The sequence below is a fragment of the Natator depressus genome, chromosome 2 (assembly GCF_965152275.1).
Source record: "Natator depressus isolate rNatDep1 chromosome 2, rNatDep2.hap1, whole genome shotgun sequence".
In the NCBI taxonomy this organism is placed as follows: domain Eukaryota; kingdom Metazoa; phylum Chordata; order Testudines; family Cheloniidae; genus Natator; species Natator depressus.
In genome coordinates this window covers 66,469,854-66,494,714 of record NC_134235.1, presented here as the reverse complement: position 1 = coordinate 66,494,714, position 24,861 = coordinate 66,469,854, and the positions used below count along the sequence as shown (strand labels likewise).

Here is a 24,861-nt window from a genome sequence, read left to right as displayed (position 1 = left end):
TACAATGAGATCTAATAGGCTGTGGATTAGTCCCACCATTGTCTTTGGGAAAGATGCCAACTTTTCCTGCTTTAACTGTGTAGAGTGTATATAATTTTAGTCTGTCTGATGTTCAAAAAGAGATTGAGTCAATATATAGATTTTTTTTCCTCCCTGAAGTATTTAAAAATGGAGTCATTTTAACTTCTTAGAGCAGTGGTCCAGAATATGAACTAGTAGGCTGCAAATTTCCATTAAAAATAATCAAAGACATTTTAGAATAAAGGGAGTACAAATTAACAGCTAGAAAATTAACGTGTTTGTACTCCTAACCTTTTAAAAACAGCTAAATAGATTCCCTCCCCACCACTACCAATTTTTACCCAGAAAAAAATCTCTGATAGTGACTGCAGAATATCCATGCAAGTATGTGTATGTATATGTTATCCCCATAGTGTTCAAGCTTGAAAATAACATTTCTTTACTAGATTATTTTTCCCTTTTCTGTTTTCTTGCTTCTCAAAAATCTCCTCTGTCATATCAACAGCACATTTAGGAATAGTATTTGTAAATGGTCTTGTGCTTTTTGGTAGTTGGATGGCCTCCTCTAAGACATCCACACCAAAATGTTTGTCATGGAAGAAAAAAATGCCAAAATACATTGCTCTTGCCTCTTATCTTTTGTCTTAAGAGGGGGGAGAAAAAGAAATCTTGGGGAAAGACTGGATTTTTTTAAATTGAAATCCAGAAGACATTTTCTACCAGACTATGAAAACTGATAGAGTATAAAACAGGTTAACAATCTGGACCTAAACTACTTGATAATTCTTCAATTAAAAATAAAACTAAGAGAAATAATGGAACCATTAACCATGCAAATAGTGGAATTTCTATAGGAAAAAACGTTCCCACTTGTTGGCACTGTTGGACTCAGATTTCAAACCCCTAGCTCAGTCTCCCACTCTCCAAACCCATACATTTTAATGTACCTTTTTATTGAAGCCCAATCCACACATTGAGCTATGCAAGTACTCTGCCTTTCATTTAATAGCATGTTTTAACTGTCGTCCTTACATTTTCGTGTGCTCTGCATTGCTTCTGACTGCCTGTACTCCTATGAAGACCTTTCAATCTTTGCACTTTTGTTCAATACAATGATTTTCCCTCCTTTTTAAATTAAAGGACGAACCAGTCTAAGTGATCTCCCTCAAATTATTGCTTTGCCTATTCCACATATGATACTATCACTAATATCCTATGTGTTATTCAGTTTTCCATATTCAAGGACACCTGCAGAAGGCCCTCAGATATTCTGGTGATAGAGGGGCCATATAAGACCTTAGATAGACCTTTTCATTTTTTTTGCCTGTGTTCAGGTTCTATATTGTCCAGTACGTTCCTTCTTTTTCTTCCCGGCAGTGTGTACATTAGCCCATAAAGCGACATAATGTGGACAATAATAAAATCACTATCCCCTTTTTTCATACCTTATATAAATGTTTACAGTCTGGGGGCTTAATCCAAAGTCTATGGGAGTCTTACCAGTGACATCCATGGGCTTTGGATCAGGCCATCAAAACATAAAATCTATTCTGGAAAACGAAAAGCGACTCCTCAAATATGACAGTCTTTCTCTCCAGCATTTCAGTGATAGATTTGGGGTATCTCTTTTCATGTTTTCCGACCTACACAAGTTGTTCTATTATTTAGACTTTTTGACTAGTTTTAGATGGGAGACCCAATTAAAGTCCACCGTCACCGATAAAATGCCCCTGAGATGCAGAGCGGACCTGAACAAAAACATTATTAATGTGTTTTCATGTGATGAATATGTTTGTATATGCAGTTTCTTGCCTAGCTATAGTTCCTGAGATAGGTATGCAACTACCTTCTTTATCAGATAGGAACTCTATTACTTGACCTGGGAAGATTTTTCTGCTAAGGATAACCACACGTCTGTTTACTTTTCTTACAAAACACGGAATATATATCCCAAATCCAACCCCTTTTCATGTTAGTCAAATCTTCTTGAAAAGATGTTTCTTGTTGATAGAATCATGGAAACATAGGGGCTAGAAGGGTCCTCAAGAGGTCATCTAGTCGAGCCCCCTGCACCGAGGCAGGATAAAATATCCCTAGATCATTCCCGATAGGTGTTTGTCTAACTTATTCTTTAAAATGACAGGGATTCCACAACCACCCTTCCGTTGATGCCACTGTAGCATAGATGCTGCCTAGAGCGCCCTAGCTGTGCTGCTGCAGTGTAGACATACCCTGAGTGGCAGTATAGATGTCAGGGATAAACATCGGCCCCAATTTTGAGTTTCTGCATTCTAAGTGAAGGAGAGGAGACAAAGGTGGCTTTAAGCTACCTGTATTTCAGCATCATTTGGGGACTGATTTGGAGCTGCTTTAACTTTATGCTCAGACTGTTATAGCCTTCTAGGGACCAAGCAACAGAAAATAGCTGGCGCTCAATGTGGTCTAAATACATCCCCTCTCGTTGGTGCTTCCTGTTGGCTGGGTGTGATGCTGCAAGCTGTCCTGCCCCAGGCACCTCCCATAGGTTGTTGACCTCACTAGATGGATCTTCAGTGCTTCAGCCCTCTGGCCAAGTCACACAGTCTAAAATGGATTAACCATTCCAGGGTAGCAAAAGTCCCACAAACTGTCAGCCCTCACCAGGGTCTTCACCCTTTAAATCCAGCTCTGTGCTTGGGCTTCTAAAGGAGATTTGTCCCCTTCTTGGGGTTTAGACCACTTACCCAGCAGCTGGTGAGGGAACCCCGGCCTGCCCACTACTCCAGGTCCCAACCTAGGGACCCTATAACAACAGCCATGTACCACTGCCTCCAGTTCACTGCTGCTATTCCCTGGGCCTTTTCCCACATAGCCCCTTTCTCTTCACCCTTACTTCAGGGCTGTGTCTCTCAGATCCTCCTCACGGAACGCAAGTGCCATGAGAACCTGTCTTCCAGGTCTCTGTCAAGCACCTCTGACTAGCAGTGAGCACTTCCTTGCTCCTCTCATCCCAGCCAGACACTGACATGCTCAGCCCCTGCAGCTCCTTTTATCTGAGCCTGTTGGCCTCTGAATGGCTGCTTCTATACAGCCTCTCTAGGCAGGCCTGACAGACCCACCTTAGCTGCTCCTTTCTTGGGGCACAGTGTGGTAGGATCATGGGGCCTCCAGCAGGAGGCCTCAAAGGGCCTGGTACACCCTGTCACAACCCCTCCCTCCAATTCCCTACCCTGACACACACACGCACACACAGCCTGTGGCTAAGGACTGTGTCATAGACTGGCATGGACTTGCTCCTCCAACTGTGTACACCAGCAGGTAGGCCCCAGGCTCAAGCTGTGGAGCTAACAATAGTGTAGTTGTTTGGGGTCTGTGTTCAGCCTCCAACCTGAGCCCAAACAACTACACTGCTATTCTATAGCTCTGCAGCCCCTGGCTGGTGAGCCTGAGTCAGCTGACCCAGGCCAGCCATCCCTGTGCTGCAGGTCTTTTATTGCAGTATAGATGTACCCCTGGAGGCTACTCCACCTAGAGTTGAGGGATGAACAGGCCCTTAGCTAGCTTTAAAATTGGAGAACTGCAAAGAAGGCATAAAGGTACCTTTGCTTCACCTTGTGTCCTGCACCTAATACTGCTCGGCTACTCCCAAGATTTGGGCCTGCTGTAGTCAATACCCCAATTTAGTGCTCTGCTTGAGAATTCAAAGTCAGAATTTCAGACCACTTTTAATATTATTTAATCTTTTGTGCTCGGAAGTTGTTTGCTCAGTAAGTAGACTTATGCCTTTCTCCACTTTTAGAGTTTGAGTTGCAGCTTCTGGATTTCTTGTCCAGACCTCCCTGCTTGGGGCTTGATAGTCTCTAGGGGCTGATTCCACATCAGAGCAGTCTTCTAGTGAATCCTAATTAAAAATTGGTAATTGTACCTTTGGGTTCCTTTCCAAGCCTGTTTCCTGTACATTTTAGAAATTGCCATGTTTAAATGTTTGGCAGGGTTGATGGTGGATTTCTGGTGCCCATCATCAGAGTCCTTTACCTTACTGGGACATGTGACCTCCCTCTCAGATCTTTCAATATATTTTTAATTTCTTATTAATAAATAAGAGCCTATTATGGGAGCAGGAGTTTCTCCTCATGCCGATGAAGAAAACAGATTAGGTCTCTGACCAGTGTTGGACATAACAAGCAGAATCATGGTCAAAACAGAAATGTTTCCATCCTATTACCCACCATAGCCTCCGCTTACATTTTCCCCTTCAGATTCATAAGACGTTGGAGCAGGGATTGCCATTTACTATATGTTTGAACAGCACCTAGAACAATGCGGTCCTCTCCTGGTTAGTCTCTAGCTATTACTGCAATATTCATGTTTAATAGTGTTAACAGTTTTCAGAGTAACAGCTGTGTTAGTCTGTATTCGCAAAAAGAAAAGGAGTACTTGTGGCACCTTAGAGACTAACCAATTTATTTGAGCATAAGCTTTCGTGAGCTACAGCTCACTTCATCGGATGCAAAGTGTTAACAGTGCTGCTCTGCTCAGTCATACCTCACAAGTTTCCCTGGCTCAGGAGGGACAGTCTTACACTTAGTAAAATATTTAACTTGCATTCCTTCTAAACTCTCCCAGACTCCTTATGTGCTCCGGGGGAGCTAAAATAGTTTATTATCCACCAGGTGAGAAAGGGAATAGGAGAAACTGCCTGGACTTTCCTTACTGCCCCCTCCCCCCAGGTGTGTGCCGCCTCCCCTAATTTAATAGGTAGAAAGAGGGAGGGAAATAGATGGTTGTGACGGTCTCTAAGAGCAGAGTACGCCCTCCTCCTCCCATTAGCCAGAGGAAGGGAGGGTTGAGGGCTGTTCTAGTTAAAATGAAACCAGCCAACAGCAATGATCTTCCTCCTCCTGAAATCCCATTCTCATCTATCTCATCTGCTGGTGGAAATCTCTCTGGGGATCTTGTTTGTGTCTCTGCTTCAGCCCCTCCTATGAAACCCTCCCCCATTGTTTTGATTTATTAATCAAAAGCTGAACAATACTTTTTATTTTTATTAAAAATTCTCCCTTCTCTCCCCCCCCCCATACCCTTTACTGATATTTATGCAAATCTCCTAATACCAGGAAGTAAACTGAAAACTCTCAGCCAACCCACTGAAACCAACCGAAGTTCCTTTTCTGCAGTGCACAGGGGTGGCCTCAGGCAGACTATAGGCTTGGCTGCTCTGGAGTCTCTCTTTCTCTCCCAGCTACAAAATCCTGTGGTCTTCAAAAAAATCAACGTGTAGCTTTTCCTCTTCCCGAGGATAATCCGCTAATTTAATTCTGAACTACACCCTGGCTCCTACCCCAACTCTGTGGCTGAAGTAACTGTGGAGTTTACTTGCTGCTTCCAAAGTTTCACGCTCAGGGAAGTAAGTGTCTTTCTTTTGTCTCCTAATTTGGAAGTGGCTACTGTGTCCAGCGGTAATTTCTGTGATCCTTTCAAGGCAGTGGGAAATGTAGGGAACAGCCCTGTGCTGGCAGGGTACGGATTAATAAGACTTCCTCTTTAATTCATACAAATCGTGGGCTTCCGACATTCCTAGAGTTTGTCGGAGTGAACTAGTGCTTCTCTCTGGTGATTCTTGGAACCTTTTTGGCAGCTGTCCCCGTTGCTTTGGTAACAGTTTGCTTACAGTTTTTTCCCACCTGGATTTACCTTGCGGGTCAGAGGGAATAGACACTTGTTCATAATAGACATTTGTTTGTCTGTTGCATAAATAGCTTGTCGCAGGAGGCTGGGTTTTAGTTACGTTGTTAGCTCTCCTATAACACGCTGTCTTTAATTACATTAGGAGAGTGGTCACTTTGGATAAGCTGTTACCAGCAGGAGAGTGAGTTGGGGGGGGGGGGGTGAGAAAACCTGGATTTGTGCTGGAAATGGCCCAACTTGATTATCATACACATTGTAAGGAGAGTGGTCACTTTAGATAAGCTATTACCAACAGGAGAGTGGGGTGGGAGGAGGTATTTTTTCATGCTTTGTGTGTATATAATAAGATCTTCTACACTTTCCGTAGTATGCATCCGATGAAGTGAGCTGTAGCTCACGAAAGCTTATGCTCAAATAAATTGGTTAGTCTCTAAGGTGCCACAAGTACTCCTTTTCTTTTTGCCAATACAGACTAACACGGCTGTTACTCTGAAACCTGTCATTAGAATTTTTGAGATTTAACCTCCCCTACTGGTATACTAATCATTTTAGGGAAAGCTAATCTATAAATACATGTTGACATCTTCCTCTGGTCTCCCTTGCCCCCTAAAAATGAAAAGAGAAAACCCAAAGTTTTCAGGCAGGAGAAAGAAGGGGCTGGTTGAGTGCATTCTAGAATTATTAGTGAATTAGCTAAAGGGTGATTGATTTGTCCGGTCATGGAACCTGATCTCTCTAATTAACTGAAGTGAACAAGAAATATTAAGGTTTCAGAGTAGTAGCCGTGTTAGTCTGTATCCGCAAACTCACGAAAGCTTATGCTCAAATAAATTTGTTAGTCTCTAAGGTGCCACAAGTCCTCCTTTTCTTTTTGAAGAAATATTAAATGAACCTTGTGTTAAGGATATAGCCAGTTCAAAAGAGGAAGTGTGACACTAATGGGCAGCTTGTGTTTCTGCCCCTTCAGTGAACAGTTCTTTGAACCTCAGATACAATTTATAGTACATTAGTTAAAAGGAAGTGAGAGTTCTTTTCAGCCTGGTTAGCTTTTCCTTTAGCCCAAGGGAAGGTGTGTAGCTGCAGTCTAAGCTTTCCTGTATGGTTCAGCTTTTAAGGAAATACAGCAATTTATTTGAGAAGACTTTAGAAAGGGATTATATGTGATGGTTTGTTATGATCTTCAAGGCTATATTGATTATTCAGCCAATCTTGATTATTCCTAATTAAAAACAAACAAAAAAGCCGGAATGCCAGAAAGAATGTAGCATTACACAATGCATTTTTTCTTAGTCACTCTCACAAGCTAAGACAATAGACTTGATTTAACTAAGAGAGAAAATATGGCCTCTGGATATTCTGTGTTTAAACTCTGGATTTTAAACCTACAAGTGTACAGTAATTTCTGGAGCATCTTCAAATTAAAACTGCTTCCTCTTAGCTAGATATTAAAGTGTGCTCCTGCTTTGAAAAAAAATGAAAATGGTATTGTGACGTTCCATGTTTAGGTTTCAGAGTAACAGCCGTGTTAGTCTGTATTCGCAAAAAGAAAAGGAGTACTTGTGGCACCTTAGAGACCAACCAATTTATTTGAGCATAAGCTTCCCTGAGCTACAGCTCACTTCATCACTTCATTCCATGTTTAGTGTCTCTCACTGGTTTCCAGTCCAAGTCTGCTCAGTTTCTAAAGTAAAAAGATTTTTTTTTTTTAAACTGCCATACCTGCAAATTCTGTCTAGAATCTGAAAGTCCAGCTGGTTCCTTCTCGGTCAAACATCCTCAATATTCTGCAGTTAGAATTTAGTTGACAGTCCCTGTTTTTTTCTCAAGCAAGAATAAAATTCAGCTCAGTAGTCAAAATTAGTTTGTCATTAAAGTAAGCAGGTATATCTCTGAATACACACAGGGAACAAAAAAGTTGAAGTAGAAGTTGCTATTTTTACTTTCATTTTTCACAATGGAAGAGCACTTTAGATATTTTTTTTTCAGCCAAAAACTAAACAAACACTCTTCTCTCCCACACTCCCTGCAAATCCCCCATCCCACCCACCACAAATTGAGGGGGAACTTTTTACCCTTGTACAGTATGATTCCTGCACGACCCCTGGAATGCCTGAACGCTGGCTGCAAATGGTTGTAATGTAATATCTGGTGGTAGATAAATTGTGGAACACTTGCCAAATGATTATAAAGAAATCTGCAAAGAGAACTGTTTTAACAAAATAAAGATTAAATTGTGTTGGGGAGCCTAATTTTCAAGAAGGGTTAATCAAATTGCTTTAATGTGAATCTTTCCTGTTCTAGTACTGGATGCAGAGCAGATGTGATGGTTTTATACGTTTAATAAAGTGGGGACTTCACATCTTTATAATAAATAGTGACAACATTACAGCAATAGATTGGAAGAGCCAAATAATTTTTGCAGTAAAAGTAGAAACAGGATGAAAGTCTCACTGATGAAGTGGGTTTTAGCCCACGAAAGCTTATGCTCAGAAAAATTTGTTAGTCTCTAAGGTGCCACAAGTACTCCTCGTTCTTTTCCTTGATAATGCTATCTAACATGAGTGTACGGAATCACAGGAGACAATTAAAATTCATGGATTCTGCAGCCAATAGGTTTCACATTCTGTTGACCTATTTCAAGATTAATATCTTGTATCCAATGCCAGCTTTGTAAGTTACATAATAGTTAGAAAGTTTTCTTGATTTAATAGGATAAAGATTTCTTTCATCAAGAAACTGTTGAGATAATGTCTTACTGCAATGATGATGTATAACAAGCATTTTAGCAACTACTGTAATTTGGTAGATGTGAAGTGGTTCTGCTTTTCCTGTGTATTCCTCTGGGTAAGCAAGACTTTTTGTTGTAAAGGTGCCCAAAGAATTGCAGAAAGGCCTTTTTAACAATATTTTGGTCACTAAAATCATTCAATGACTGTTTTTGTTGATAGCGCTTTTGACTACAATGATACATCACCTGCTAATACTAGGCATTTTATACTCTAGTAGCATTCCTGTTTTCAGGTCTGCTTCACCTTGTCTAAACTATTGGATGGATTTTCTACACATCTACAAATCTTTGTGCATTTATTAATTTATATATACTTTCCCCATAAAACATTGCATCCCCCTTCTCTCTCTCTCTCTTTCTCTCTAGAAATGAGGCACCGTGTTCTGTGACCCTATCAGCTCTCATAAGCTTAACAGCAGCATGCTTGATCAGTTTTTGTAAGGGAAACTTTATAGCTTACCCAGGTCCTTCAGAAAGTGATACGGATATTTCAGTTGGGAGATTTGTCCCTGAATCAGAACTTAATTGATGACCCAAGATTGAATTAGAGGCTGCTGCCATCTCTTGAATGACACAAAACTAAGGTCCTCCTGGCCACCTGTGGCCATTAAAGATTACATAGCACAATTCTCAAGACAAGAGGCATTGCACTTGGTGTCCTGGCTAAAGTGCAACTTGGGTAGTAGCATCCTACGTAAAGTTACCCTTAGTTTTATTAGATAATGTACTCTTCATGTCTTTTCACATGGCAACGCTGCACTAGGGTTGTGGGGAGTTAAACAGCTAATCCCAGAAGTAATTGCATTTTTGTGGTAGAAAAGAAGTGTGTGTTTCCGTACTTCATTTTGAGTATTTAAGTGTTTTGATCTCTAGGCTGAGAAGGTACTCACTTTGGGCCAGATTGCTGGATCATATTAAAGAAGTTCTGTATTAAAATCACAAATGAGTTTGATTCCCCATAGTTTAAATTCCAGGGTATTACTAATTAAGAGGTCTCTTGGTTTTTGGTACTGTTTCTCTCCCTCTATGTGTTAAACTTGCAAGCTGCTAATTGCATTAGTACATTCTAAGACAGAGTCTGTTCTCAAAGCAATTCTTTGTAATAACAACTACTCACACAGAGAGAGACTCAAAACAATACTCTGTAACAACAAAAACAGCACCCAGAGACCCCCCGCCTTTTTGTTGTATTCATCTTGCTTTGTTAACAATTGTGATTAAAATAGAGATAGAGGATGTATGTGGATGGATGCTTGGTGTGGATAATAACTGAATGATCAGGGAGGTGCCAGCCTAAGAATTCAGTGTCCATCGGCTGAAGAAGGCGTCAAGTGGAAATAACCAGAGGTCCCCCGGAGGGCAGACTGGAATCCACCCAACAGCCTCAAGGATGGGAGAACCAAAGAACAAGATAACATCTAGCAGCACGGAGCCATCAGGAATGTGCTATGTGCTGATTGATTCAGCAACAGCATGGTGAAGCAATTCCCATAGACTGGCACAGGAAGAAATTCCTATAAAAATGGACTCTAGAAAGTGAGAACTTTGGGGTCTGATTCTGCAAACCAACTTCTAGGAGCATCAGATGAGCATCTGACAAGGCCCTGCTCCCTCCTCACATCCAGGCCACCTGGCCAGTGGCTTGGCATGAGCAACTCTAAGGCTGGTAACTATGATAACAACCTTGCAGAACCTGTGTGTGTGTGTATGAATGAATGTGTGAATAAATATGAGATTGAATGGAATGTTATAGCTATAACTAACTGCTTACTATGATTCTTTCTGTATTCACAATAAATGTGGTATTTTGCCTTTTGCCCTTTAATAAGATCCTGCTGGTTTTTGTTGGTATAACATTTTGGTGGAGAATTGCGAAAGGGGGAATATTGGTAAAAAACCTCAGTTATTGTAAATATTGGTGTGCACACCGCCAGCTCTATTGAGCTAGGCATTTCTATTAGGTTAACCAGACCTGCTGGCCTCCGGGAACGTAGCAAGGGAAAAGCGCATAGATTAAGCTATGATTTCAGAATCTAGGCTGTGTCACTTGCTAAGTAATACCAGGAGTGACAAAGAGACTGAAATATCCATGTTAAGATGTTTAAAAGAAAATAGGGTAAGCCAGTACCAGAGGGAGGAATGGAGTCAGAAGGAACTCCAACCTCACCTTTTGTTAAAGAAATTACACCTTTTAAACAAATCCTTCAAAAATTTGGGCACAGTCCTTGGACTAAACAAGCCATAGCTGATGCCTGCACAATTTCGGACCTAGAGGGTAGATTGGCTCAGTATATCCTCATAGACAAACCTTCTAGAGCTGCCAAAAGAGAGCAGCAATTTGGTTATTGTGGGAGGCATGTAAGGATTCTTACCTCCGCTTGTCTTCATGTAAAGAGGAAAAGGCACAAACAGAAAAGGGAGCAGACAATTGGAAGGTGCTGGCTACAAATACCCAAAGTCTGCTGAAAATAGTGAAAGAGGCACTCCAGGAATACAAAAAGAGTGGAAAAAGTTAACTCTGCAGAGGTTGGAGGGACGCAGGTAAAGGGGGAGAAGGTCCTATGTACGGCACCCCCAGGCATAATTACAAAGAGAAAAGAGAGTAAAAAAAAAAAAAGTTAACTCTGCAGAGGCTGGAGGGAATTAAGCAGCTAAACTTTGTGAAAATGTTAAAAAGGAAAAGTGTTAGAGCATTCTTGGTTTCTTTGCAACCATTCTGAAGGAAAAATGGGCCCTTTTCCAAAGGAATATCTGTAAATTAGCCAGGCAAAAATAAACTATCTGATTAAAATCATTTGACTGGACAATTTAGTCAAATTTGCTAAAAGAACATAAGAGGGTTCTATTGGAACTTAACTGCCTCAAATGTATAAAGGGAATGTAAGATGTAAAAAACAGAGCAGTGTGGAAGGGATGTTAAGGAAAAGAAAATGTGTATGTATCTATCTGTGTGTGTGTAAATATGTAAAGTTCTAAGGACCAATTGGTTTTGTTTTTGTTTTAAATAATGCCACTAAAAATCCATTTGACTCTTTAATTCAAAGTTGCAAAACTGACAGACCTTTTTGCTAGGCACAGGTAATTAGTGTTGTTTGGCCTTGGGATTTGGCATTTAACCCTTAAAAGGTAACTCAATGCTTTACAAAATTTAAAATGTTTTTAAGTTGTGGCTGCAGCAAGGCAGTCAAAATCAGAAGAATAGAAAAAAAAATTCTGGATTCTTTTTGTTTGTTTTTTTTTGTTTGTTTTTTTGTAACAAAATAGCAGATGAGAGTTGTAGTAAAAAAAAAATTAAAAAAGACAGTGCCCCTCTGAAGCAACAGCAGGGGTGAGGTGCACAAAACAAAAAGAAGCAATGTTAGAAACACTGAGTCTTAAAATGGCTGAGTAATCAGACTGTCACTTTGATAAAGGTACATGAAAACTCTAAGCAAAAAAAGAAATAGTTACACCTTATGTAAAAATTGATATGGATAATGTTATAAAAGTTAAACTATGGAAGGAATGTGCATTTGCCCCAGAACATGTGCAGGGTATATTGTAGAAGGGGCAAAAGAAACGCAAACATACCATGCTACTTAATTAAAATGCTATTAGGGCGCCAAAGGGAGCCATAATAGGTTGGGTTTTCTTTTTCAGATTGCTGTGTGTTTTGGAAGCAGAAGTTAAAAGTAATCAAAACTCTGGTGAAAGTTGATTGTGTCCCTTTTAAGATACAGTCTCTGAGCTGCTGATGGCTTTAAATCCAAAAGCAGGAAGTGTCTGTGAAAATGCAAATTATCTAAATGATGAAGGAAGGAAAGAACTAGCAGCACAAAGGAGCTGCAGATAAAGGACATACCTAGTCAGCAAACAAATTGTCGAAATAAAAGGCATGGGATAACACGATAAATTTAATGATAAGTACCCCTGTAACAACGTATAGTGTGTATGATTTTTGGAAAAACCCTTTAAGGTCATATGGTAATGATGCTTCTCAGCTATTACCTGTAAATAAACTTAAAGCTTAACACAGCAGGAAAAACATTATAAACTTGGTCTGCTGTATAAGAAGGAAAACTGAGGTACCCCACCTCAGGGATTTAATGACTAAACAGTGGGATAATTTCCCCATAACCCTTAAAAGATAAAAGCCATTGAAACCTGGCCTGCCTATAGAACAAAAACAGGAAAATGTGCGGGCAATTCCTGTTTTGCTGCAATCAGCAAGGGTATTTGTAAAAGAAATATTTTAAGCAATAATCTGCCACCCCAAAAGGGGTAGAAACATGTTCTTTTTGTCTTTCAGAAAATCAGGAAAAGCTGATGCCAGCTGAAGAGCAACCCAATACCATGAATCTACTGTCACAATAGAAATTGTGTTTTGAGTTCTATGTTTTGTCTTGTTGCTAGCACAGTTGTGTGTTTTAAAAAAAAAAAAAAACTAAAGACCTGCAGGTCATTAAAAATAAATTAAGCTCTCTGTCCCAGCTACAGGACAGCCTGATACAAAAACAAGTACATGCCAATGTAGACTTGGTCCAAATTGGTCTGGGTAACCTAAAAGCCCGATGGAATCTTTGGAAATGGCTTAATACTACCACATGGCTTATGCATAACAAAAAAAAAAAAATTAGAAATAGGAAACTACACAGCCATAGCTATGGGATGCACTGAAATGCAGATACTTGCCCTAGCTACTTTGGAACATGAAATGTTCTGGGTCATATTGGGAAATATTAAAGGTTTGATGCATTTGTTGAAACAAAGAAAGAGATCATTGTTTGACACTTATCAATATGAATGGATGCAATACGTTTCCAGTATTGTAAAACCAGACTTGTTAATGGGAGAAATTGTTGTCAAAATTGCACACCAACAGCCCCTGGAGGCAAAGGTATTGAAGGTTAGCCCACGCCCCATATTACACATGGGATCTTTCTGGCTACCCTGGACCTCGAGCCAGTGGGCTGGGCAGGGAGGGAAGCTATTGGACACTAGAGGTTGTACCGAATGGACTCCTCAAAAGTGGGTGTGCCTCACCTTGCCTGTTGCCCCAGAACCTTGTAGTAAAGATACATCACTAGGATCATGTATGTGGCATGAATTGGAATCACAAACTCAAATTGCCTCACAGTACCTTCTCTTGAATAGGCTACATAGAAAGTGACACTGACGATTATAAATCTTAGTGTCAAAAGGGGGATTATGTTGGATCATATTAAAGAAGTTCTGTATTAAAATCACAAATGAGTTTGATTCCCCATAGTTTAAATTCCAGGGTATTACTAATTAAGAGGTCTCTTGGTTTTTGGTACTGTTTCTCTCCCTCTATGTGTTAAACTTGCAAGCTGCTAATTGCGTTAGTACATTCTAAGACAGTCTGTTCTCAAAGCAATTCTTTGTAATAACTACTCACACAGAGAGAGACTCAAAACAATACTCTGTAACAACAAAAACAGCACCCAGAGACTCCCCGCCTTTTTGTTGTATTCATCTTGCTTTGTTAACAATTGTGATTAAAATAGAGATAGAGGATGTATGTGGATGGATGCTTGGTGTGGATAATATCTGAATGATCAGGGAGGTGCCAGCCTAAGAATCCAGTGTCCATCGGCTGAAGAAGGCGTCAAGTGGAAATAACCAGAGGACCCCCGGAGGGCAGACTGGAATCCACCCAACAGCCTCAAGGATGGGAGAACCAAAGAACAAGATAACATCTAGCAGCACGGAGCCGTCAGGAATGTGCTATGTGCTGATTGATTCAGCAACAGCATGATGAAGCAATTCCCATAGACTGGCATAGGAAGAAATTCCTATAAAAATGGACTCTAGAAAGTGAGAACTTTGGGGTCTGATTCTGCAAACCAACTTCCAGGAGCATCAGATGAGCATATGACAAGGCCCTGCTCCCTCCTCATGTCCAGGCCACCTGGCCAGTGGCTTGGCATGAGCAACTCTAAGGCTGGTAACTATGATAACAACCTTGCAGAACCTGTGTGTGTATGAATGTGTGAATAAATATGAGATTGAATGGAATGTTATAGCTATAACTAACTGCTTACTATGATTCTTTCGGAATTCACAATAAATGTGGTATTTTGCCTTTTCCCCTTTAATAAGATCCTGCTGGTTTTTGTTTTTATTGGTATATCAAGATACCCACCTCTGCTGAGGTACTATGTGGAAGACAGCAAGCACCTTTCCCCTCTTTGTGTGGCCTGTGTAAGGGCCAGACATAATTGTAGCCCCTTTGCTCAGGGAAACTCAGGGTCTGCTCCCTCTTTTTTTTTTTTTTTTCCTATGTGAGTTCCTATGAAGCTGGGCCAGTGCAGCTGGTGGGCAGGCAAAGGGTGATGGTGGGAAGGAGGAGGGGGTGTAAATGCCACCTAATGCAAGGGTCAGACAGGATTTCTTGCAGCAGCCCCTCCTGAGGTAGCATGGCTCTATGCTGCCCCCAACATGAGACCGTGCCTTGATGGTATCAATGAGCCCCAACTTCGTGTGAGATGGTGTTGCTATAAAGTAGAATAAAAAGAAAATCCATAGGGTGCGTTTTGTAGAATTCCTGCTGATGACTTGTGCTCATAGTGTAGATATTTCCATGAAAAAGTGCTGAGCACTTGTTTGAAACATTATGCTAGAGAGATCTATTCTTCATCTCTGTTTGAGGACTTTCAGATACCCATAACCCCAGGCCAGGTCGTGCCTTTAGATGATGATAGCCACATGGAGTGGGAAGGAAGCTCCCCAAGAATTCCTTCATGGGGCTTTTTCCTGTGTTCTTCAGTCAGGAGAAGGGAAGGTCTGGCCCCACAAATCCTGCAGATCTCACAGGATTCATGTGGAATGGGCTAGACTTCCACTTGAGGCCAAGGAATCAAGTAGTATAAATGTATTTAAGCACAACCTTAAAAAGAAACCAAAAAACACTCTGTATGAAATTGCTACTGGCCCTTTAGGCTTTTGAGTAACTAGCTGCCCTTTTGTGAAACAGTAGGGATGGGTGTGTGTGTGTGGTTTTTGTGTGTGTGTGCTGATCATGCTCCTGACGCCATCAGTGACTGCAAGGTTTTTCCCCACACGAGAGTTTCTACCCTTCTCCAAAACATAGTTATGTATTTAGGGATATAGCTGGCAAACACCTTCCAGACAAGATAAGATCAGAAGCAGACCACGGCCCAGTGAACTATATAAATTATTTTTAACAACATACAAGTTTTTAGATCAACCCCACTGATGCAACTGTCAGTACCCATACACCATGTAGTAACCTATTAACTATTTCAAAAATGTTTTAATTTCTATCAACAAAATTCCAATGACGGCATTGAACACTCTTAGTTAAATTGTTCTTCAGAGAAGGATGGGAAATGCAGTGATCTTTTTAGCCTCATTCAAATATGCTTCCGTTAAATTTGATGTCTAAAGCTGCAATTTCCTGTGGGGAGTCTGTCTCAACAATCCTCAGCACCTTTCCTTAAGATTACTATCCTGGCATAAATATAGAGGCAGAATCAGTTTTGTGTGGTGTTTGTATGATAGATATGAGAGCTGCTTGGTCTGATATTCATAATGAACCTCTATTTAATGTCCAGGCCTAAAGAACTACTCATAGGGATCAGGATGCTAGATACATTACAGTGGGAAATATCCTCTACCCTGGAGGATAGAGATGACATTTTGACAGAAGCACTTGGTGGGGAGAGATGTTGTTATGAGAGTACAGCCAAATTCAATGTTCGGGGGAGGAGGAGGAGAACAGCACTATTTGAACAGCACATAGACCTTCAACCTATGTATCCTATGCGTTAGGACTGTATTGTCTGTCTTATTTAGACTGCAAGCACCTGGGATAACTATAATGTATTCCTTTGTACAGCACTGAGTACCTCATCGTACACTGTTCCAGGTACAATGACAACTCCCAGTCTAAGCAACATGTCCTCCTGCCCCTGAGGCCTTTGGTGCACATAATCAGTGGTGACCTGGAGCCAGTTCGCACCGGTTTGCGCGAACCAATTGTTAAATTTAGAAGCCAGTTTAGAACCGGTTGTTAAAGGGTTGGGCAAACTCTGGCTTGCAGGACCGTCCTGTCCAGCCCGCCTGAGCTCCCGTTTGGGGAGGCTCCCCTTGAGAATCCCTTTTTACTAACCCGGCAGCGCTCCGGGTCTTCGGCGGCACTTCGGCAGCGGGTCCCTCAGTGCCGCCGAAGACCCGGAGCGAGTGAAGGAACCGGTTCTTGAGATTTTGGCAGCTCATCACTGGACATAATGTAAGGTCAACACTGCTCTTCCTGTCTAAGCTGTGGGTGATATACTAAAAAACTCTCACCTACTTTGCTCAGTTACATTTTCAAGTTCTATTTTTCTTTTATACGTTCTTTTGATTGAGCCTATTGTCTCAGTGACAATAACAATTGGATTTTTTAGTTCTTCTAAAGAACACCAGTTACAGTGTAGACATGTGAAATATTGAGCTGAACCATGCTACAGTACATACTAGGAATTAGTGTGCATGGTACATTTGCACTCCGAGCTTGGCATTTTCTGTAATGTTTGTTTACATTATTCACATCAGTTTATTTACAATTCAGACTTGATATACGTATAAAGGGGACTGATTATATCTTGAAAATGTGTTTTCCATCTTCTTTATTGTTTAGTGGAAAGCAATTCAGGGCCTTCAGCAAATGTACATATTGGCACAGCAACCCTATTGTTCATATATTCTGGTGTGTGGGGTTTTCATTGTGTACTTTTATTGCTTTTTACATCTTATTCATTGTTTGGTACAGGCACACCCATGTAGACCTGTTTGATCAATAGACTTTTGACCATGCTTCATATGTTAAAGACTTTTGTATTAGACAAAAGAAAAGGAGTACTTGTGGCACCTTAGAGACTAACCAGTTTATTTGAGCATGAGCTTTCGTGAGCTACAGCTCACTTCATCGGATGCATAGCATATCGTGGAAACTGCAGAAGACATTATATACACACAGAGACCATGAAACAAAACTTCCTCCCACCCCACTGTCCTGCTGCTAACAGCTTATCTAAAGTGATCATCAAGGAAGGTGAGAATACCTGGATTTGTGCTGGAAATGACCTTCCTTGATGATCACTTTAGATAAGCTGTTACCAGCAGGACAGTGGGGTGGGAGGAAGTTTTGTTTCATGGTCTCTGTGTGTATATAATGTCTTCTGCAGTTTCCACGATATGCTATGCATCCGATGAAGTGAGCTGTAGCTCACGAAAGCTCATGCTCAAATAAACTGGTTAGTCTCTAAGGTGCCACAAGTACTCCTTTTCTTTTTTCTTTTTACGAATACAGACTAACACGGCTGTTACTCTGAAACCTGTATTAGACAAATGCTGGAACAATATGGTTCTGCAGAAGATAATGTAGAAATATAGTCTTTTCCCCTCCATATACTGTCGTATGTGACTGCATTATGGCCTTCCAACAAAATAAATACTAAGGAGCAACAAGCGCCATTCCCATGGATACGTGTATCATTAATTTATAAAGGTGAAGTTTGTAAATCCACAGATCTGTATTACTGCTGCTTTTGATTCCAATTGTTCAGATTAGATCTTGGTACAGAAAATATTCAAGCATAAGTTTTCCAGTGGTATAAAATTGAATGGGAAAAGATGACAATAAAACTAATATATCTAGCACATTTATCTGACGTGGAAATTCTCAAACCATACCATCTGCAGGACCCGGAGAATCATGGAGATTATGCCCTTAAGGTCCAAATGGAAGGGACTGTACTAGGCTGGAGCAGCCCCTACAGCTTAGCAGACTGGGAGTGGCCTGGCCAGCCCTTTTGGGTAATAGGTTGAGTGCTTTTGTGTAACAATGATTCATGTATGAGAGGAAAGGAGATGGAGAATATAGTTTAAGAGGATTGCCGGGATCTGAGTCTTTGTCATTGAGGAAGTGAAAATTCCTTTGGTAAATACTCAGGAAGGGGAGGGAGGAGAAAGAGGAAGTTCGTCATTTGGATGCTTGGGGCTCAGCTGTTTCAATACAAATTGCAAAAATGATTTGAATCTGCAGACAGCATGGTAACACCACATGCAAATGAAATTCAAAATAGGCTTTTGAAACTGCAAAATACCAAGGAACTTCTAAACTCTAGGCAGAGGCTAGACAGTCGTTCTTATAGCGCTGGAGGGGTATTTTGTTTCCCCCTTTGCTTCTCAGTGCGTCCCCTGCTCTTTACGCTTTGTTTTTGTCGTCATTCTGTGCTCTCCATCTTCTTTTTCCTCATTCTGACCTTGCAAGCAGTATGGCAGCTCTTCTTCTCTCTGTCATATCAGTTTCCCCACATTGCCTGAAAAATATGATCGAAGCAGGGAGACAAGCACCGATCTGGGAAGCATTAGCATACGTTAAGCAGAAAGGGGAACCCATCTATTCTTGGTGCTTGGCAGTCCACTCTGACTAGTTTTCAGCACAGTGGCTGAAAGGAGAGGGGTTGAGTGGCAGTGTGCGGCATTCCCATGCTGCTGGCAGGGCCGGGGGAAGCAGTGATCAGCAGTGTTATCACTAAGGCTGATGAAATGCATTTGCCTTGCTGTAGAACTTGTGACAGAAGCGGTGTGCTGTAGTGGAACTCTCTATCCTCTCTGCCACGGTACCTATCAATACTGCTTGCTGAGCATCCTTAATGCTGTGCTGCTTTGAGTCTTTTTATTAGTTGATTTGATTTTTTTTTTCTTGAAAAACTACAACGCCCTTTTGCTTTTACCCAGCTGTAGCAGTAACCTCATTCTGCTGTCTCTCTTGGTGTTTTTTATTTTTAAGCTCTTTCGCCATTCCGGGTGTGTTGTTTTTCTTTCCCATCTGACTTGATCCTTTATCCTCTTAGGGCCTGCCTACAGTACAGGTAACTCATCTGACACAGTTACAAGAGCTCTTGATTTATACCCCACACTTCAGCTTCCCCCCCCCCCCAAAAAAAAACCTTATCGACCATGTTTGTAGGTTAACGCATCTACCATACTGCCTTATTCTATGTGTATCACACCTGTGCAGCTATTCCAAAGTGCCTCAGAAGGAGCTAGGGGGCCTGAAGGATGTTTCATCTTGTGTAACCCTGCACTCTAAGACAGCCTAAGGAGAAAGGGGGACCAAGCAAACCAGTGACACAGCCGTGATAAAGAGGTCCTAGTGACGCTGCAAGCAGACTGTGCACTGCGCCTGTTAGAGAAAGGTAGCTATGTGCCATTCTAGCCACTAGCAAGAGCAAAACACTTCCAACAGGGTATTAACTATGTTGTGTGTAGGCACAAGCTATCTTTGGAGCCAACCGTAGCCTGGACTATTTATAAGTTGTTAAAAACTGTGTGCAGACAGACAAGGCTTTGTCCAATGTCCGCTGCCTCTCCTATTTCCCTCCTGTTGCTTCCCCCTTCAGGAGTTGCTCTGGTAAGTTTTGCTTCACTTGTTCACAGTAGATTCTGTCCTCTGGGCAAAGTGAAACTTACCAAAGCTGGTAATTGCACTGTGAAGTCAGCTGCTGTTTTACAGAGCCAGCACCCTGAGAAGCTGTTACTGGGAAGGGGAAAGAGAGGAAGAGCAGCAACAAGCCGAAAAAGCACTGACATGTGAGGGAGCTGGAGAAAGGTGTCTTCTATGAGACGCTTCTGCTTCAGTGGGGGAGGTTAGCATATCTGGCTGCATTATTCATTATTTTTATTACCAGAGTGCCTAGGAGACATGGTGGTGGGCCAGAACCCCATTGTGCTAGGCACTGTACAAACACAGAACAAATAGGTGCAAAACTAAGCATAACTGAATTAAGCAAGAAAATTTGAAATAAACATTAGACTTTTCTGTGACAATAATGACGTGGGCTGTATTTGACAATGTACAGCAGAGTTTTCAAATAAATTGGAGAAATGTGTAACTTTATTTTCACTTTAAATTGACCTGATTTTTTAAAAAACATTATTTTTTTTAATGCAAGTTTTAATGTTCTAAAACCAGACTGAATTATAAAAGTTATTCTAATGGAAGTCCACCCGACCCTTCACTGCTCGGTGATAATGTATAAGTCACTGGAAAGAATGCAGGGCAAACTCTTGCTCTGTGTTGCTTAAAATCTTGCTCTAAATTGCTAGGGGCACTGAGTGGAGTAAATGGGCAGAAGGAGTCTCTTCTGCCCCAATGGCACCTGCACATAAACAGGGAGAGCTTTCAGGTGAGTGCTCCCCATAGCCTTGTTATGCCCCTACTAGTGCTCCGCAGTCCTGTCACATAACAAAAAGAAAAGGAGGACTTGTGGCACCTTAGAGACTAACCAATTTATCTGAGCATAAGCTTTCGTGAGCTACAGCTCACTTCATCGGATGCTTATGCTCAAATAAATTTGTTAGTCACTAAGGTGCCACAAATACTCCTTTTCTTTTTGCGAATACAGACTAACACGGCTGCTACTCTGAAACCTGTCTCATAACAGAATCCTAGAAGGAGCCACTTTCTTCTAACATTGAATATGGAATGTTTTTAATAATAATGAAATTGGTGTTATTCCTATCACTAGTCTGTCTCTCTGCTTCTGCCTAGAAACTTCCCCAGTCCTGCCTAGCTTCTTGGTACAGATTTAAAGAAACAGTAGGTATAGGCCTGGCCTACACTTAAAAGTTAGGTTGACTTCACTGTGGTGCTCAGTGATATTTAAATATCACATCTCTGAGCGCCATAGCTTCGCTGACCTAACTCCCAGTGTACATATCGTTAGCCAATAGAAGAATTCTTTCATTGTCTGCTCAGAGAGGTTACCTACAGGGATGGAAAAACTCCTTCCATTACTTTAGGAAGCATCTATGCTACAGAGCAGCGTGGTCACTGCAGTGCCGGTAATTTGGATACGGCCATATTCTGAAAGAGGCATGTTAGGCTTGCTTGGAGGCATGATCAGGTCATTTTTTCCAATGTGTGCGCAGACGGGCAGCCGATGGCTCGTGGACTGGCACTGGTCTGCAGACCACCACTTCGAGTAGCACTGCTCTAGGGTGTCCAGGATCACTTTTCCTGCACATGGCCTCTCCTCCAAATCATGGAGTATGTGTGTCTGTCTCTCCGCACTCCTCCTCCCTCCCCTGCCCCGGGCAGCCAGCTTTTTTCTTCCTTGGTCCTGCAATCAAAAATGACCCCTCTGCTACAAAAGCATGCCCCTTTTGTTGTTCTTCCCTGCCCAAAGCCTCCTGTGTCTTTTTAAACCAGCATTGTCACCTCTCTCCCTTTCGTTCCCCTGTTAGGTATTTTTCACTCTCCACTCCCCACTTTCTGCAGATAAACTTGGTTTTCCAGCTCAGGCACCCTTCTTAGCATATCCATTGTTTGGGCAGTGCCTAATTGTTAAGGTTAATGTCTTCTTTTGTTTGTTCTGTATCTTCTTCCAGATAGGGTGGGCGATATGTGTTAAGGGACCTTATTAGCTTATAACTGACTACATACTGAGGCAGTTAATGACAGAGCGATTTCATAAAATTAGAATTAATGAATTGTATGTAGACAGAGTCCTCAAATTGTCATATTTCCTACTCTCTACTCTATATTGGATCGCTCACTGGGGCCAATATGAATTTTGTACAGAGACCAATACTGCATCCGATGAAGTGAGCTGTAGCTCACGAAAGCTTATGCTCAAATACATATGTTAGTCGCTAAGGTGCCACAATTACTCCTTTTCTTTTTGCGGATACAGACTAACACGGCTGCTACTCTGAAACCTGCCTTTACATAGTAACTAAACTTTTATTTATTATTTGTTCGGTATCTTATTGTCACACTCGGTAAGAAATTCTGCTCCCCTTTAGGCCACCACTATTTCTGCCCATTGTTTCTCCACCTTCCCCATCTTCCTTTATCTGTTTCTCTCCCTCTGTCTTGTTATGTATCTAACCTGTTCTTCCTTCTACATTTCCTTCCCAGCAGCAACCCCAATTCTGATTCTTGTGATACAGCTATAAAATTCACTCTCTTTATATACCCTTGCAATGCAAACTTGAGGATTAAGCCTGCAAACACCACGGAGCCTACTTTACTACTTAAGGCCAGGCTCCTGCAATTTGTTGTGGGTAGGCAGACTGCAACTCCCACATCAAGCCCCATCACCGTCAACGGCGCTCCATGTCCGTGGGTCATTCTGCCCAGTTGTAATGAATTGCAGGACTGGGCCGAAGACAATGGGACTATTGGTGGGAATAAGTGATTGCAGGAATAGGCCCTTGAGCATGAAAAAGAATCAGAATCACTACAAACTATTACAATTGCATTGAAACCAATCATCATAGCTTGTGAAAATGGAAATAAAAATATTCAAAGACTGAAAACAAGAAATGGCCAGTCACATTCAAAATCATAACAGTGGAATATTAAGGCTGATTCATATAAAATCCATCTGACATATGAGTGTTCCAGTTTCTGCAAATGGGAAAAGATTTAGCATCTTCCAATGCAAGAGAGAAACACATGTGTGACCATTAAATTGCATCCTGAATCTGGCTGGAGAGAGTTCCATGTAATTCAGAACTGTATTTCAGAACCCTTTATTTTAACCTAGCAAAACTTCATGTGTGTAGTTTTAAGCCTTTTGCAAAAACCAAGTTTTGTGCTAGGCTGCCAGACTTGAGGCATCAACAATTTGCTGTCCTCTTAACCCACCTTTGTGGCTATGTAATAATAAAACTTGGCACTTAACATAGTTTTGCAAACATTAATCACCATAAAATACTGGAGGTACTATGTCTAGTGATTGGAACATGGGACTGAGTCACAGCTCTTGGATTTTATTTCTAGCTCTGCTAATGACTCCATATGTGAACATGTACTTCACCCTTTTGTGCCTTCATTTGCCTGACTGGAAAGGGTGCAATAATACTTACTCCCCTGAGGATGGCTGTGAGAGTTAGGAGTAAAACCAGCTGCCTCTTTCTTCCTTCACCACCACCACCTTGGAAGGCTCTTGTGCAGTGGAGATGGTGTGGGAGGGTTGCTGTCCGCCTGTCAGCACATCTCACCACCACCTGCCTGGGCATTGCTTTGCCGGAGAGGGTGGAGCTGGGTATGGGTGGGAGATATGCAGGCAGTGTGCACATTCATTCTTAAATCCCAACTCTTAAAGAATTTCAGGGGTTTTGTTTTAATATTTTGTCTACATCTTCCAATTCATGTAGTCCTTTGTCTCATTTGGCTACATTTGTACTGGTGGCTGAGACAACTTCCAAAAGATTGCTACAGCTTACTTAGCTGAGATAAACAAGTTATCAACCTAAGCAGGCTACTGTTTCATGCTTTCAAGGGATTATTATAAACACAGTTTAAAGTTGTGCAAAAAAAAAAAAAAGAGTTGTTTATAAATTAACTCCCCCCAAAAGTCATACCATGGAGCTCAATCTTCCTCCAACAGAATTCAAGGGGGGTTTTGCCATTGACATCAATGGGGGTGAGTTCAGGTGCCTCTAACTTGACAGCTTGCACAGTTAATCAATACTCTGTTTTTACATTATCAGTAACTAAACTTTCATACAGACAGAATGGGAAAGTAAGCAATTTTTCAGTAATAGTGTGCTGTGACACATTTGTGTTTTTATGTCTGATTTTTGTAACCAAGAAGTTTTTAAGCGAGGTGAAACTCGGGGTATGCAAGACAAATCAGACTCCTGAAAGGGGTACATGGTCTGGAAAGATTGAGAACCACTGATATAGAAGAATAGTTTATTGCTACTGGTATTTCATGAAGTTCTCTCAAGTTCTACAGAATACCACAGTGCCTTAAGGCCCATAAATTGTGATTTCTGTTGCCAGTTTCTCACAATGATTTGTTTAAACATTTAAAAAAAAATAAAAATTCAGGACCATCTTGTGAACCCCTTACTCCCATTGGTGAGCATTTATATGCATAAATCTCAGTGTGACTTCTTGTATGTTTAGGTGTTCACCAATAGGAGTAAGGTATTTGCAATTTGTTTCTAAACTTTAACCCACTGATACAACTAGATTCCAATCTGGATAATCCAGTGCCAGGAATTTACTCTTCAATTTCAGTTGGAAATGGAGTTTTCAACCTAATCAGTTGTGAAATATTGTTGTGTGCCACTAAATACCGCTTTATTTCACTTCAATGTTGGATGCATTTTAGTGGTGGGGAAAGTGATTCCATGTGTGTAAAATATAGTTTTTATGGCACTTTAAATCTGTAAATTGCTTTGGGATCCTTCCTAAACGTCGTTAGTATGATGATACAATTTTGTTTTTACCAGTGGTCTATTTTATCTGATCCCTTTTGAAGATTTGGCTAAAGTTGTTAATTCTGTTATGACAAATTAATACCTTATTTCCCCTTCCTTCTTCTTCTTCAAGAACATTAAATACAAAGGAA

The 24,861-nt window shown here is 41.1% G+C and overlaps 1 protein-coding gene across 2 annotated transcripts in view; it reads left to right on the top strand.

Moving 5' to 3' along the window:
• The first annotated feature begins 5,165 nt into the window (after positions 1 to 5,165).
• Positions 5,166 to 24,861, top strand: part of LYN (LYN proto-oncogene, Src family tyrosine kinase) — a 91,246-nt gene continuing 71,550 nt past the window's right edge. For both annotated transcript variants that reach the window (XM_074944359.1, XM_074944358.1), the window contains exon 1: positions 5,166 to 5,407. The gene's annotated coding sequence lies outside the window, so the exon portion shown is untranslated. The remainder of the gene's footprint in view (positions 5,408 to 24,861) is intronic.